General features: G+C 49.8%; 1 long non-coding RNA gene across 1 annotated transcript in view; it reads right to left on the reverse strand.

Annotated features, from left to right (window-relative positions):
- Window positions 1-2063: 2063 nt before the first annotated feature.
- The window catches only part of LOC140120737 (uncharacterized), a 53110-nt gene continuing 37201 nt past the window's right edge, over window positions 2064-17972 (reverse strand). The window contains exons 3-4 of the long non-coding RNA XR_011853966.1: window positions 7222-7291; window positions 2064-2109 (exon numbers count right to left, since the gene is read on the reverse strand). This is a non-coding gene — a long non-coding RNA (uncharacterized lncRNA). The remainder of the gene's footprint in view (window positions 2110-7221; window positions 7292-17972) is intronic.

A 17972-nucleotide genomic window follows, 5' to 3' on the forward strand; every position in this document is an offset into this window, starting at 1 on the left:
CACAGAGACAGCACTTCATAGAGACAGTGCTCCACAGAGACAACACTTCACAGAGACAGCACTTCATAGAGACAGTGCTCCACAGAGACAACACTTCACAGAGACAGTGCTCCACAGAGACAGCACTTCATAGAGACAGCACTTCACAGAGACAAGACTTCACAGAGACAGTGCTCCACAAAGACAGCACTTCACAGAGACAGCACTTCACAGAGACAGCACTTCACAGAGACAACACTTCACAGAGACAACACTTCACAGAGACAACACTTCACAGAGACAACACTTCACAGAGACAGTGCTCCACAGAGACAGTGCTCCACAGAGACAGCACTTCACAGAGACAATGCTCCACAGAGGCAGCACTTCATAGAGACAATGCTCCACAGAGGCAGCACTTCACAGAGACAGCACTTCATAGAGACAATGCTCCACAGAGACAACACTTCATAGAGACAATGCTCCACAGAGACAGCACTTCATAGAGACAGCACTCCACAGAGACAGCACTTCACAGAGACAGCACTTCACAGAGACAGCACTTCACAGAGACAGTGCTCCACAGAGACAACACTTCATAGAGACAATGCTTCACAGAGACAGCACTTCACAGAGACAGTGCTCCACAGAGACAACACTTCATAGAGACAATGCTTCACAGAGACAACACTTCATAGAGACAATGCTTCACAGAGACAGCACTTCATAGAGACAATGCTTCACAGAGACAGCACTCCACAGAGACAGCACTCCACAGAGACAGCACTCCACAGAGACAGCACTTCACAGAGACAGTGGTCCACAGAGACAGCACTTCATAGAGACAATGCTCCACAGACACAGTGCTCCACAGAGACAGCACTTCACAGAGACAGCACTTCACAGAGACAGCACTTCACAGAGACAGCACTTCACAGAGACAGCACTTCACAGAGACAGTGATACACATGTTCTGCAGCACATTACTTCCCTATAGATCTGCAGCACATCACTTCCCTATAGATCAGCAGCACATCACTTCCCTATAGATCAGCAGCACATAACTCCATCATTGCTCTGCAGCGCATAAAGCACTCATAGCTCTACAGCACCTCTATCCCCCAGTTTTGCAGCACATCCCTCTCCCATCATTCTGCAGCACATCGCTCTCCCATCCTTCTGCAGCACATCACTCTCCCATCATTCTGCAGCACATCACTCTCCCATCATTCTGCAGCACATCACTCTCCCATCATTCTGCAGCACATCACTCTCCCATCATTCTGCAGCACATCACTCTCCCATCATTCTGCAGCACATCACTCTCCCATCATTCTGCAGCACATCACTCTCCCATCATTTTGCAGCACATTACTCTCCCACAATTCTGCAGCACATCACTCTCCCATCATTCTGCAGCACATCACTCTCCCACAATTCTGCAGCACATCACTCTCCCACAATTCTGCAGCACATCACTCTGCCATCCCTCTGCAGCACATCACTCTGCCATCCCTCTGCAGCACATCACTCTGCCATCCCTCTGCAGCACATCACTCTCCCATCCTTCTGCAGCACATCACTCTCCCATCATTCTGCAGCACATCACTCTCCCATCATTCTGCAGCACATTACTCTCCCACAATTCTGCAGCACATCACTCTGCCATCCCTCTGCAGCACATCACTCTCCCATCATTCTGCAGCACATCACTCTCCTATCCTTCTGCAGCACATCACATCACATTGCATATGTGTGCAATACCTGTAACTATGTGATTTTTATGTGAATTAATTTCTGTCCATGAAGATAAATAGCGCCCCCTGTTGAACCCGTGCTGTACACATCACGTATAGGCGATATCTGGCAGAACATCTCTGCTGCCCCCTGTCTGAATATTAATCCTCATAGTAACATCTGGTGGGGGGGGGAAACAGTCTCTCTGTGCTCCCAGGGTCACCGCCTTCAGTCCACATGGCGGTGGATGGACAGACAGTCCTCCATGGTCCCTGCTCCACCAGTCCCTGCTATTCCCCATACATCACACCTGTAGCATGTATAGCCATGAGAGGACATGTACCCACCTTTTGGGTTGGAACCATTCTTCTTGTCAACTTCTGTGTGTACTGTCTGGGGATAAAATAGACACCATCAGAAATGTAATCAGGGACATGGACAGACATGAGGTTGCAGGGACTAAAGACTGATGGGCATAGCCCGAGCCTCCGGCATACCTCCCAACATTTCTGGAAGGGAAGGAGGGACAAAATGCATGCCGCGGCGATCCCCCTAAGCCACACCCCCAATCACTCCTTGGCCACGGGACTGTCCCGGCCAATCCGGGACGGTTGGGAGCTATGGCCTTCGCTACCAGCCACGGCCACCTGTACCATTCAGCAGCATCACATGATCCATCAATGCAGCACAACCAGCCAGGATCACCACCCCAATCCTACAGAAATAGGGGTACAAGTCCCAACGCATGTGTCTTGCCCCCTTCTAACCTTACAATATATATTGGACACTGAATATCTTCAAGACAACTTGGAAGCTTAGGTACAGCATCTCAAAGGGTCATAGATGGCTTGAAGATGACAGCTTAGATACAGCAGCTCAGCTGATGCATTGTAGATTAGATACAGCAGATCAATTTGTCAGGTATGTATCTCATTAAGCTCTGTGAGGCAAGCTTAGATACGCCCCCACATTTATTAAAGTGTCTGCACCAGTTTTGTGTTGCAGCTGCACTTTGTCCGACAAAACAGAAAAAATGTCACCTAAAGGGGTTGTTACTGCTTTCTGACATGCACCACAATTCTGCAGCATAAACAAAGTGCACCAAAAAAATAATGGAGCCGACTTCCCGAGCAACAGCGCCAGATTCATGAAGACCGTGCGCTACTATTCATGAATCTGGTGCCCCCTGTAGACTACACAGGACACTGCACATAGTACAGACTGCACTGGTTCTGATAAATGTGGAGCATAGTCTCTGAATTCTATATAAAGTAGATGCTACTATTGTAATGTCCCGCAGGATGGGTCATCACTAAATTCAGCACCTTTCATCGTAATTCACCTTAAGACTGTATTTTCCCTGAGTTTCATCTGCTCTATACTAAAGCGATCCAATACCAATACTTTGCTGCCATCTCCTGCCCAAAAGGAGTGTTTACACTGGTATTACATCATGCCTGCCACTAAGGAGTTAATGTGCTATCTATTTATGTTATGTCTGAAATTAATGTAACTTTTCTGCAGAATCCCAGGCTTGTGATTGGTTGTAAGGCTCTGAATATTCCAGAACTGTCCAGACAAGAAAAGTCTATAAATTCAGGGTCTGTCTGGGGCTCTGGGTCGGTATCAATCTAGAGAAGCATCCCTGCGCCTAGCCTGCTCCAGCAGCAGAGCCAAACTGGCTCCTATTTCCAGCCTACTGACCACTGGATCAAGGTTGAACTACTTCCATATTCTCATTTCACAACGGAATCATCACCACAGCCAACCAATCCACCATCATGTGCAGAAGGAGAGTTTACAGCCTGTTACCTGCTGCTGCATGGACTACATCTGCCAATAAGGAGACAGATGTGAGTTATTTCATGATTCCCGTTTCCAAGTGTGATCCCTGGCTGCCGCTAACACCATGGGCTTCACCATCTTCCATGGGATCTGTGACTCAGGGGGATCCTCTAACTATATTGCAGCCTCCCCTTATCTTATTTCTCCCTGCCGGCCCTGATGTGTGTGGATGAGGCCTGTTCCAGTGGTCCAAGCCACCATGACATATTCTGGTGTTAGGCCGGACTACAGAATCAGCCACTCGGGTCCCTGGGAATCCAGCTGCCCCCACACTGCGGTTAGGCCACTGGTGGTATAGCAGCTCAACTCAAAGTATGGTAGATACTTCTATAAAGAACACATGCAATGGCCTGGTTATAACCGCAGCTTAGATACGGCGGCCCAGGTCTATGCAAATTTCTATAATGGAAGTTTAGATGCAGTGGCTCGGGTCTATGAATGGAGGATCTTTCTATAATGGCATCTTAGATACAACAGCTTAAGTCTATGTATGATAGATACCTCTGCAATGGCAGCTTAGATACAGTTATCAGCTCTATGTATGGTTGGTACCTCTACAATGGTAGTTTAGATACAGCAGCTCAGCTCTGTATATGGTAGATATCTCTAGGAAATTAATTAGGTTGTACTCCATGAGATGTAGTTCTGCTCCAGTTGAAGCCATGATGCCAGACTGTAGGGGACAGAATAAAATTTCCGCTATCGCCCGATAACAAATCTCCCACAATCTTACTGGACTATATACTGACCCACTACTACTCAATGGTCTATGTAAATGGGAGGAGGACATGGAGCCAGTGTATCACAAATCTCATTGCACGGAGCAGGATTTATTATACTTAGACTTCCAGATATCAGAGGGGATCAATGTGTTGTGAGAGGAGAGAGTCCTGTACGCATGGCTGTGCAAAGGGTTATTTTCACTACATCACAAGTTTCTCCCGTAAGCAGAAGTAACTTGATAGAGTCTAATGCCGTAGCCAAAGGCACTAATGTCGCTCCCATTGTTTTCAGGCAGAACCTGTGCAGAAACTTACAGAAATCCAACGTCGTAAATCACTGATCCTAAATTGTCTAAGAGGAAACCCATCCAGCAGCAGCGGGATCCAGTCTTGACTCTAGGGAACACTTCAGAGTTTTGGGATTTACAAAGGTATGAAGGTTCCTGCCAAACTACACATAGAAATGAGGAGCCAGGAGAAGTCATAGCAGCGCAGTCTCAAGGCTTGCGGTAGACACCGACGTAGAACTGGTGAAACCATTTGGATCCAGGAATATTTCAACCCGATGACTTGGTGTAAATCACCGTATGTGCTTCAAGTAGTAGAAACACCATCAACTATTAACTTAGAGGACTGTACAACTACTACTGATACACTACAGAGAGGACTGTACAACTACTGCTGATACACTACAGAGAGGACTGTACAACTACTACTGATACACTACAGAGAGGACTGTACAACTACCCCTGATACACTACAGAGAGGACTGTACAACTACTCCTGATACACTACAGAGAGGACTGTACAACTACTGCTGATACACTACAGAGAGGACTGTACAACTACTGCTGATACACTACAGAGAGGACTGTACAACTACCACTGATACACTACAGAGAGGACTGTACAACTACTGCTGCTACACTACAGAGAGGACTGTACAACTACTACTGATACACTACAGAGAGGACTGTACAACTACTGCTGATACACTACAGAGAGGACTGTACAACTACTGCTGATACACTACAGAGAGGACTGTACAACTACTACTGATACACTACAGAGAGGACTGTACAACTACTACTGATACACTACAGAGAGGACTGTACAACTACTGCTGATACACTACAGAGAGGACTGTACAACTACTGCTGATACACTACAGAGAGGACTGTACAACTACTACTGATACACTACAGAGAGGACTGTACAACTACTGCTGATACACTACAGAGAGGACTGTACAACTACTACTGATACACTACAGAGAGGACTGTACAACTACCGCTGATACACTACAGAGAGGACTGTACAACTACTACTGATACACTACAGAGAGGACTGTACAACTACTACTGATACACTACAGAGAGGACTGTACAACTACTGCTGATACACTACAGAGAGGACTGTACAACTACTACTGATACACTACAGAGAGGACTGTACAACTACTACTGATACACTACAGAGAGGACTGTACAACTACAGATACACTACAGAGAGGACTGTACAACTACTACTGATACTCTACAGAGAGGACTGTACAACTACTACTGATACACTACAGAGAGGACTGTACATCTACTACTGATACACTACAGAGAGGACTGTACAACTACAGATACACTACAGAGAGGACTGTACAACTACTACTGATACACTACAGAGAGGACTGTACAACTACTGCTGATACACTACAGAGAGGACTGTACAACTACCACTGATACACTACAGAGAGGACTGTACTATTACTGCTGATACACTACAGAGAGGACTGTACATCTACTGCTGATACACTACAGAGAGGACTGTACAACTACTACTGCTGATACACTACAGAGAGGACTGTACAACTACTGCTGATACACTACAGAGAGGACTGTACAACTACTACTGCTGATACACTACAGAGAGGACTGTACAACTACTGCTGATACACTACAGAGAGGACTGTACAACTACTGCTGATACACTACAGAGAGGAGTGTACAACTACTACTGATACACTACAGAGAGGACTGTACATCTACTGCTGATACACTACAGAGAGGACTGTACAGCTACTACTGATACACTACAGAGAGGACTGTACAACTACTGCTGATACATTACAGAGAGGACTGTACAACTACTGCTGATACACTACAGAGAGGACTGTACAACTACCACTGATACACTACAGAGAGGACTGTACAACTACTACTGATACACTACAGAGAGGACTGTACAACTACTACTGATACACTACAGAGAGGACTGTACAACTACCACTGATACACTATAGAGAGGACTGTACAACTACCGCTGATACACTACAGAGAGGACTGTACAACTACCACTGATACACTACAGAGAGGACTGTACAACTACCACTGATACACTACAGAGAGGACTGTACAACTACTGCTGATACACTACAGAGAGGGCTGTACAACTACTCCTGGTAAACTAGTAAATCAACAGCTTAAAGATTATCTACCACCAGGATCAAGTATTGTAAACCAAGCACACTTACCTGCTGTTGTGAGCCCTCCATGGCAGGTTCTGCTGTTGTTTTAACTTCTAATGCCCTCTCTTTAAGAAAAAAAGGCCTCAAAAGTTATGCAAATGAGCCTCAGGGGCTCTGGGCCCCTTTAACACCTACGGAGCATGAAGCCTCTCAAACTCATTAGCTTTTTTTTAAAAGCCTGTTTTTTAAGAAAAAAAAAACAGGACATAAGAAGCCACAATGCAGAGACTACTGTGAGGTCTTAAATGTTAGTGTCTGCCCAAAGCCCAGGTCATGAGCTTCCCCTCGAAGTCCAGTAGCGTATGTGTCTCCCCGGGTAAATAATATACATTCTTATTATATGACAAGATTACACCCAACGAGATCCGCCCAGCAAACAATTCAATAAGAAGCGAGGAGTCTACAAGACTTGTGTCTTACCACACTCATGAGCTCAGAACTCGACTTTTTCTTGCGAATCTTCATTAAGTTAAATTTTTGTTTCTTAAACCTGCAAAAAATGAAAAGGTTTGTCTGATCACATGTCAGCAGTCCAGACCACATGGACAGAGTGACGAGAGAGTCAGTGTGTAGTACACCTTCAGTGCTGCCGCAGAACCCAATCCCAGGAACTGAGTCAGGAAACTCTAATCCAGAGCTGCAGCTTCCACAGTTTGGACACAGCTCCAAATTCTCCCACCATCTACTACCAGGCTGCATCTACTACCAGGCTGCATCTACTACCAGGCTGCATCTACTACCAGGCTGCATCTACTACCAGGCTGCATCTACTACCGGGCTGCATCTACTACCAGGCTGCATCTACTACCAGGCTGCATCTACTACCAGGCTGCATCTACTACCAGGCTGCATCTACTACCAGGCTGCATCTACTACCGGGCTGCATCTACTACCAGGCTGCATCTACTACCAGGCTGCATCTACTACCAGGCTGCATCTACTACCAGGCTGCATCTACTACCAGCCTACATCTACTACCAGGCTGCATCTACTACCGGGCTGCATCTACTACCAGGCTGCATCTACTACCGGGCTGCATCTACTACCGGGCTGCATCTACTACCGGGCTGCATCTACTACCAGGCTGCATCTACTACCAGGTTGCATCTACTACCAGGCTGCATCTACTACCAGGTTGCATCTACTACCAGGCTGCATCTACTACCGGGCTGCATCTACTAGCGGGCTGCATCTACTAGCGGGCTGCATCTACTAGCGGGCTGCATCTACTACCAGGCTGCATCTACTACCGGGCTGCATCTACTACCAGGCTGCATCTACTACCAGGTTGCATCTACTACCAGGCTGCATCTACTACCAGGCTGGTGCTTTATTCCTGAGGATCCCTCTCCATGACCACATGACGTTGCATCCGTCAGATCCCTGGATATGGTTGTTACCACCACGGGCTTCCCATCTATAACCCAGGGACTTATCTTACAGACACTCAGGAGTTGCTCCAGTGAGAACCAGTTCATCAGCCTTTCCCTCCTTATTTCTTGCAAACACCACCTGCTGGAGACCTGCCAGCTGGGGGATGTTGCACATGGAACAAGCATAGCAACAATGTGTACATACATGACATTACTTATCCTGTACTGATCCTGAGTTACATCCTGTATTATACCCCAGAGCTGCACTCACTATTCTGCTGCTAGTGCAGTCACTGTGTACATACATGACATTACTTATCCTGTACTGATCCTGAGTTACATCCTGTATTATACCCCAGAGCTGCACTCACTATTCTGCTGCTGGTGCAGTCACTGTGTACATACATGACATTACTTATCCTGTACTGATCCTGAGTTACATCCTGTAGATCTTTTATTTTATATAAAAGTAAAAAAACATAACAATACAAACAAAACATAATATACAATATATACAATATCTTACCTGCTGGTCCAGCCCCATTCATACCTAGCAAAAATAATAACTTACAATACACCAAAATGAATAAACACCAAATACCACAACCCCCACCCAACCGATTATTACATCCTAAACCAAACCAATAACAAACACAAGCCACACCCACAAATAAACATAAATTACCATAAATATACATAAATATACATAAACCCACCCCACACCCTCTAATAACAAACCACCCCACACCCATTTTTTTTTTTTTTAAATATATATAATAACAAACACAGAATACACACAACACTACACTAAACTAAATCCCTCGCCCGCACCCTCCCCTTCCCCCCAGACACTGGTCTAACGTCCAAAGTTTGCGTTAAGTAGTCCAGACCAGTGCCCAGGTCAGTTCATAAGTCCCACCACCATCACCCCCCTCCCAACCTAACACTATGTCCCAAACCCAACTATATACAATATATACAATATATACACTAATTACAACATAACAAAGAAAACAGAATACAAATAAAGTCTAAACAACATCAATCAAAACCACATAAAGCCCAGGTTCGGCGCCTGCAAGCCCAACATCACTACATGCCCAGAACACAAAACAAAAATCTACAGTGCAGCTTCAGCCCGACACCAGGAGCGGAGATGACAGACTAAGGGACACTAAAGGAGAACCCCCTCCAAAGGAGAGAGGCCCTCCCCGTGCCCAGCCCCTCATACTCCAGAGAGCGCACCTTCACCAGGTCACCCACAATGTTCCTAACCACCTCATCCACCGGGAGGATTTTACGCTGCGTCGATACTAAACACCGTGCATTCCACGTGTGGTACCTGACCACTAGACTGACTAGGAATAACGTGCAGCGGTCCCGGCCACCCAGGCCTCTGAATGCTCCATAGGCCCACTCCGCATAGGAGAGACCGGCCAACCCGGGCCAATGGATGGAAGCGCCCACCCGGTTGTACACCTCTGTGTTAAAGGGGCACTGAAGCAGGAAGTGGTCCATGCTCTCCAGCAGGCCACCGCACTCCTCCCGGGGGCAACCCCTTTCCTCAGAGCTCCTACACTTCAGATTGTCCCTCACACACAGCTTTCCATGGAAGCAGCGCCAAGTCACGTCCCAAAACTTCAAGGGGATCCTGATGGAATTCAATAAACTCAAACCCACCCCCAGATCCCGACTTGGGCAATCCCTGAGGGCCAGAGGCTTCTGAAAATGGGTCAACAGAACCCTCTTGTCAAGGATTTTCCTCGACATGGTCCTGATCTCCCACATTCCCAGACCCCACCGGCGAATCACCTTCAGAACCGGGGTAGCGTAAGCCGGAAGATGCCCATGCGGTGTACGAAGATCCTTCACTTGTCCTCCTGTCTCCCATTCCTGGAAGAAAGGCCGAAACCATCCCCTACAGGAGTATACCCACGGAGGAGCCCGATATTGATCTTAAGAAAGGTATTGACTAGGAACACCACAGGGTTGACCATACACAACCCTCCTTGTCTCCTCGTGCGGTAAGTAACCTCCCTCTTGATTAGGTTCAGCCTATTCCCCCATAACAGCTGGAAGAACAGACTGTACACCCGAGTCCAGAGGGGTTCTGGCAACATGCACACACTGCCCAGATAAATCAGTAACGGGAGCAGGTAAGTTTTGATCAGATTAACCCTTTCTCTGAGGGTCAAAGACCAACCCTTCCACTGGTCCACCTTCTGGGCGGCGATCTTAAGCCTACCGTCCCAGTTTTGCATGGGGTAATCCCCCTGGCCGAATTCGATGCCGAGAACTTTGGCGGAGTCTTGGGGCCCTGGAAGAGTGTCCGGGAGATCAAAGCCTGGATCCCCCTCTCCCAGCCAGAGACTCTCACACTTATCCCGGTTGATCTTGGACCCAGAAACCTCTGAGTAGCGGTCAACCTCTGACATCACCCATTGCGCCTCCCCTCCCGAGGACACGAAAACGGTGACATCATCAGCATACGCTACCACCCTTAGAGTGGCTTCCGGTGCTGCCCGATCCATCCCGACTCCCACCAACGGCCCACGATCAACCCTCCTAAGGAATGGGTCAATCGCGAACACGTATAAAAGTGGGCTCAGAGGACAACCCTGGCGAACACCAGACCCGACCTTAAAAGAGCGGCCAATCCAACCGTTCACAAGCGGGAAACTCTCTGCCCCTGCGTACAAAACTTTCAGCCAATTGACAAACTCCCCCGGCAGGCCATACCTCAGAAGGACAGACCAGAGGTACTCATGGTTAACCCGATCAAACGCTTTTGCTTGATCAAGGACAGCAAGTACCCCTTCCAGTTACCAGCCCTGCCCTGCTCCACTGCCTCCCGAACACAAAGCACAGCACTGAATGTACTGCGGCCTGGAACAGAGCAGTGCTGGGTCCCCGAAAGGAGCCGGGGCGCAAACTGCACCAGCCGATTAAACAGCACCTTTGCCAAAACCTTTCTGTCCGTATTGAGAAGCGCTATGGGACGCCAGTTCTCAATACGAGATCGGTCCTTACCCTTTGACAGGATGATCAGGGCAGACCTCCTCATTGACTTCGGCAGAGCGCCCGAGGAAAGACACTCATTGAATACCTCAGTCAAGAGGGGAACCAAGGCGTCCTTAAAGGTCTTATAAAACTCGGATGTTAAGCCATCCGGACCTGGCGATTTCTTGAGGGCGAGCCCTTCAATCGCCCGGCTGACTTCCTCTTCCCTGATCATCTCTGTCAAAACATCAAGAGAGGGGTCTACTCCTGGCTCAGGGACAGTTTCAGCCAGGAAACCCGACATCACATCCCGATCTAGATCCTTCCTGCCCAAGAGTTGCGAGTAGAAGGATCTGACGACCTCCAGGATCCCTGATCTGGACCTTTTCAGGGATCCCGTACTGTCAACCAGTCCTGTGACAACTTTACCATTCACTGACATCTTGCAGTTTCTGTAAGGGTCGGGCGAGCGGTATTTCCCGTAATCCCTCTCAAAAACCAAAGATGCGTGTCTATCGTACTGACACCTCTTCAGCAAGGATTTCACTCTGGAGATGTCCTCACGACTACCTCCAGTCGAGACGAGATGCTCGAGTTTCCTCCTCAGGCCCTGATACAGGCGGTACCTGTCCAGGCTCCTGAGGCTCGAGAGCTGGCGGAAGAATCTCGCCACCCTTTTCTTGAGCATCTCCCACCACTCTGACTTACTGCTACAAAGGCCCAGCAATGGTACCTGGCTCTGAAGAAAGTCCTCAAAGGATTGTCTTATCTCCGCTTCTTCCAGGAGAGACGAATTGAGCTTCCAGTAGCCTCTTCCCATCCGGGGGGTCTCTGTAACATTCAGAGAAAACAAAATTAAACAGTGGTCGGAGAACTCCACCTCAACAACGGACACTGCTGAAGAAATGGCTTCCTCCTTTAAATAAAACCTGTCTATTCTAGACCTGCAGCTACCCCTATAATAGGTGAACCCCGCGTGGCCTGGGGTGTGCCGGATGTGGACATCCACCAGGCGAGCCTCACTAGCTATGCTATTAAGAGCGACGCTATCATAAGTCAGCTTGTCTCTGGAACCTCCCCTATCCTGGGACCTCGTGACAGCATTGAAGTCCCCTCCAAAGACCACCTGCCGACTTGTAAAAAGGTAGGGCTTGATCCTCATAAAGAGACACTTCCTGTCCCACTTGGACTGGGGACCATAGATGTTAATTAGGCGAAGTTCTTGTCCCTTCATGAGGACATCCAGGATCAGGCACCTCCCCATTTCTAACTCAATAACTCGTCGGCATTCTACCGGTGCGGTAAAAAGTACCGCCACTCCGCTATACGGCTCGGCCGCAAGAGACCAATAGGAAGGCCCGTGTCTCCATTCCCTCTTAGCTTTAAACACGGCCGCCAAATCTGGCAGCCTGGTCTCCTGCAAAAATAAAATGTCGGCTTCAACATGGCCAAGAAAATCAAAGGCCGCAAATCTAGCCGCATCAGACTTAATGCTGGCGACATTAATGGACGCCAGCGTCAACGGAGTGGGTGCCGCCATCATGAGTGATTGAGTTAGACGGCTTTCTTTTTACCCATCTTACCACCACCCTCGGGAAATGAACACCCCCTTTTTAGACATATTGTGGTGTCCATCTCCCGCACCTCTGATGCTTCAGGGGCAGATCCAGGACCTGCCCCCTCATCCTCGTCTCCAGACTCTGGGCCAGTCTCCCCTCCTGAGGACCCTGACTCCCCAGGGGGAGACTCGGCACCCCCTGCAGGCTCCGCCACCTCTGGCCCTTCACCCTCAGCCCCGCCATCGGCAGGAGAGGCTCCATCCAGGGCCAGGAATCGATTTGAAAGTTCGACCAGCGGGGGGTCGGTTGCACCTTCCTTGGGTAACTTAGTCAGGGAGGGAGAAGATCTTACACCTCCCTTCTTTTTACCCTTTTTCTTCTTTTTGGCGCCACGCTTACGCTTTTCCTCTAGCCACGCCCTATTATCCTCGTCCATACTCTCATAATGGGAGGAGTCTGAGGACGTGGCACCCTCCTCTCTCTCGATCCTCCTGACCTCCTCATCCAGTACATCATCCCCTGGGGCCTCAGCGACAGGTGTGGTCTCCAGGACAGCGCCAGAGGTTGTCCCAGCAGCCCGAGACTCCCCCCGCTCTCTCTCCTGTTGACGCTTCTCTAGACGCCTTAGCTGGGCAGGCGTCTTTTTCCTGTCTTTCTTCCCTGGCCCCTCCATTCCTCCACCTCTGCTAGTCCCCTCCCCAGCAGATTCAGCCTCATGGCTTTCATCCGCTGAGGTTGAGCCCGCATTAGCGAAGGAAAGAGGACAACGACTGTACGGGTGACCGAGATCACCACACAGGTTACACCTAATCTGTCCCGTACAGGATGCAGCGAGATGGCCGACACCCCCACACAACGCACACTTCTGCACGGTGCAGTTTGCGCTGAAATGTGTGGGGTCACCGCACCTGTGACACAGCTTAGGCTGCCCCCGGTAGAAGATCAGGATCCGATCCCTCCCCAGGAAGGCTGCTGAAGGGATGTGGGCGACTGAGTTACCTGAACGCCTCAACTTTACCATGAAGGTCCAGGCCCCTGACCAGATACCAAACTCGTCTCGATTTTTCTCGGGTACTCCCAGTACCTCTCCATAACGATTCATCCAGGTCATGATGTCAAAGCAAGATAATGATTCGTTACGGGTAAGAACGGTCACTTTCTTGACCTCGCTCTGGCGGGACACTGCTTGCACAGCAAAGTCCCGCCACTCGGGCTCGTTGTATCTCAGCTCATAGTTGGACCAGAAGAGCTCAAGCCCCTCCGGCCGAACAAAGCTGACATCAAACTCAGATGTACCATAGGGATGGATCAAGGCAAAGATGTCAGCCGCCTTGAAGTCCATCTTCAGCAGCAGCTCAACTACCCGTGCCCGAGGGGGACACACATCACTGCCACGCCACCGAAGACGGACCACATTCCTACGGTTAGCACCCGGCCCGGTTGTCGGGAGCGACCATGGTGTCTCCCTGCCTCTTTGCTCTCGGAAGGCAGACAGGCCGTGCCTCTCTATCCAAAACGACAAATCAACCTCCTGCCCCGCTACATTGATCGTCCTTTCACCCTTCTGTAAGGCCTGCAGGAAGCGCCGTTGCAAAAAGCCGTCCCCAGAGCCCAGAGACGAGGATGATGGAACCCTACTTCCCCCAGCAGCGACACTGGCATAGCTCTTAATAGGGGCCGCCACTGGGGGAGCAACCGGACCAACCCCTGCACCCACCACATTAACACTACCCACCAGCATGTTACACTCAGCCACGCCACTCACACCACCAGTCACTCCATCACCCACCCCCAAAGCTGGAAAAGATTCTCCACCACTCACACCATTCACATTATCCACCACAACATCACTGACTCCACTCACACTGGCTGGACCAGCAACAACATTAGGGGACATGACCACCTCCGCATCTTCAGGCACAAGGGACGGGGGTCTCCTCGCAGAGCATCGCCCAGAGGGGACCCCGACTTGTGTCACACTTGTGCCCTCCGCATCATCGGTAGCAGATGTTATTTTACTTTTCTTAGGGGAAGGTAAGAGTCGCCGCTGATCTTTGGCCGGTGTGAGGCGCCGCTGATCCCCACCTTCCTCAGCACTCGTCTGCAGACTATCTCCAACACCGACACAAAACAGGACTTTAGGTTTAGGTTTGGGAGGTTCGGAGCCCTCAGCCTCAGCGACCCCTCCACGCTGCCGCCACCCCATAACCAAGTGATCAGCGGCAACAGAATGAAGAGGCGCCGAGGCACCGGAAGCTGCCACCAGTGCCGGGCTATCCCCCCCTCCCACCGGGGGACGCACCACAGCACTGGATTTGGATGGTATCGCCACTGCCGAGCCGCCCTTACTGTCCGGCCTTGCGGCCGATGCCTCCCCTGCTCCCCCACTGTTACCACAAACAGAGACGGAGCCCATCGCCACATCAGATGTCACACCTGTAATCTCCCCGCTCCCTGGCACTGAGTCCACTGCAGGACCCGTGCTGGGCTGGGTAACGGGGCTCGCACAGTGAGCTGACCCTGCGGCCGACTTGGGTTTTACGGGGAGGGGGCTGTAGACTAGACTCACCACTTCCACGGATTTGGTCTTCTTCTTTCGTGGTTTGCTGCCCCCCGGTGCATCCTCCGGCAGATCGTCTCCAAAAGTAAAGTCCTGGAGGTGCACAGGGGACTCGAGCCGTCGGATCTCCTCCATCAGCGCCCCTCCCTGGTGGCTGTCACTATCCTCACCCGGGCCGGCAGAACCGCAGCCAGATGACATAGCCGCTTGTCCTGCAGGGGGCCCACTGTACGGCACCGGGCTTTCCTCCTCCGTCTGACTCTCAGGCTGAAGCCCCATCAGCCGCCTCTGCTTCTCCTCCTCCATCTCCCGGAACCGCTCATCATTAAGAATTTTTTCTTTAAACGGACCGCTCCTCTCCAGCAGGTAAGCTTTCCTCTCCTCCAAGGCCTGGATGTCAGTCTGGAGCCTGGATATCTCTGCCAGAATCTGCTCCTTCCTCCTCTTCTGGGCAGAGCTTGCCCTGGCATGGGCACACCTGAGCTCCTCCCGCAGTCTCCTCACCGTCTTGCTGGCTTCTTCGTACTCAGAGAGGTGGCCCAGAGCCCGGGAGGCATAGGTGGAAATAGACTCCCGGGTCCTCAGCATTCCCCAGCCCTCTTCACTGAGGTCAGCCTCACCTCCCTGAGCACTCAGCTTTCCCGCAGTATCCAGCTTTTCCTTGGTACCCAGCTTTCCCGAGGTATCCAGCTTTCCTGGGGTTTTGGAGCTTTTTGATGCCTTAGCTGGCCTGGGGGTACTTGGAGCAGCATTGCTGCTGTTCCTTGCAGATCTTCTTACCCCCAAGGCTTCCGCAGCGCTGGCCGGTTCCTGGCTACCCCTGCCCCCCGCCGGCCTAGACCGGGAAGCAGGAGCCTGGGACTTGCTGCCCTGGCTCATGCCTGAAAACCCACTCCCTCCCTGGGAGAGGAGAGAGCAGGCCCCAGGTGGAGGTGGTTTTCCCTGGAGCTCAGGAGCAGCAGCAGCACACAGCCTCTCACAGCAACAGACAGCTAACGAGCTAACGAGGCACACCAGAGATGCACTCACTATCTGCTGCTGGTGCAGTCACTGTGTACATACATGACATTACTTATCCTGTACTGATCCTGAGTTACATCCTGTATTATACTCCAGAGCTGCACTCACTATTCTGCTGGTGCAGTCACTGTGTACATACATGACATTACTTATCCTGTACTCATCCTGAGTTACATCCTGTATTATACCCCAGAGCAGCACTCACTATTCTGCTGCTGGTACAGTCACTGTGTACATACATGACATTACTTATCCTGTACTGATCCTGAGTTACATCCTGTATTATACTCCAGAGCTGCACTCACTATTCTGCTGGTGCAGTCACTGTGTACATACATGACATTACTTATCCTGTACTCATCCTGAGTTACATCCTGTATTATACCCCAGAGCAGCACTCACTATTCTGCTGCTGGTACAGTCACTGTGTACATACATGACATTACTTATCCTGTACTGATCCTGAGTTACATCCTGTATTATACTCCAGAGCTGCACTCACTATTCTGCTGCTGATGCTGTCACTGTGTACATACATGACATTACTTATCCTGTACTGATCCTGAGTTACATCCTGTATTATACCCCAGAGCTGCACTCACTATTCTGCTGCTGGTGCAGTCACTGTGTACATACATGACATTACTTATCCTGTACTGATCCTGAGTTACATCCTGTATTATACCCCAGAGCTGCACTCACTATTCTGCTGCTGGTGCAGTCACTGTGTACATACATGACATTACTTATCCTGTACTGATCCTGAGTTACATCCTGTATTATACTCCAGAGCTGCACTCACTATTCTGTTGCTGGTGCAGACACTGTGTACATACATGACATTACTTATCCTGTACTGATCCTGAGTTACATCCTGTATTATACCCCAGAGCTGCACTCACTATTCTGCTGCTGGTGCAGTCACTGTGTACATACATGACATTACTTATCCTGTACTGATCCTGAGTTACATACTGTATTATACCCCAGAGCTGCACTCACTATTCTGCTGGTCATGAGTTACACCTTGTATTACACTCCAGAGCTGTATGAAGCTCCCCACCACCCCAGGGGTCATTTCTTGGCTCTACTAATGAGGCATTAATCATTGGGGACCTCACGTGTTATCCCCTGAATCATCTACATGTGGATTGTGTTAGTTTCCATCACTCTTAGAACAGAAGTCTGGTCCAGTGCTGTATCGGGTCGGGCAGATCCTCGTCACAAATGTGGACCAGATGCTTCCAATTTCCTGGACATGAAGCCTGTACTGAGAAATCCAAGTGACGGCCTGGAGGACGCTGCTACTATAACTGGATATTAACTAGGATGTTACATTGTATCTATACAGTTTAATGCCATCTACTATGGCTGCCATTAACGTCCCACAGTAGGCTCCATATGACTCTTCCAGTCTCTGTATCTCTGGTACAACCTGCTGATGTCTCTGTGACTCTTCCAGTCTCTGTATCTCTGGTACAACATGCTGATGTCTCTCTGTGACTCTTCCAGTCTCTGTATCTCTGGTATAACAAGCCCCAAAGCAAATAGCGAAGGGGCTGAGGACTGTAGGGGGTGGTTTCAAGCCTTCTGGTAGGCTGGTGGGGCTTGCCCCTTTACTCCTCCCGTGTGAGGTCACAGGAGGCGGTGTTTGGGGGC

Source organism: Engystomops pustulosus, chromosome 3, assembly GCF_040894005.1.
Source record: "Engystomops pustulosus chromosome 3, aEngPut4.maternal, whole genome shotgun sequence".
Taxonomy (NCBI): Eukaryota; Metazoa; Chordata; class Amphibia; order Anura; family Leptodactylidae; genus Engystomops; species Engystomops pustulosus.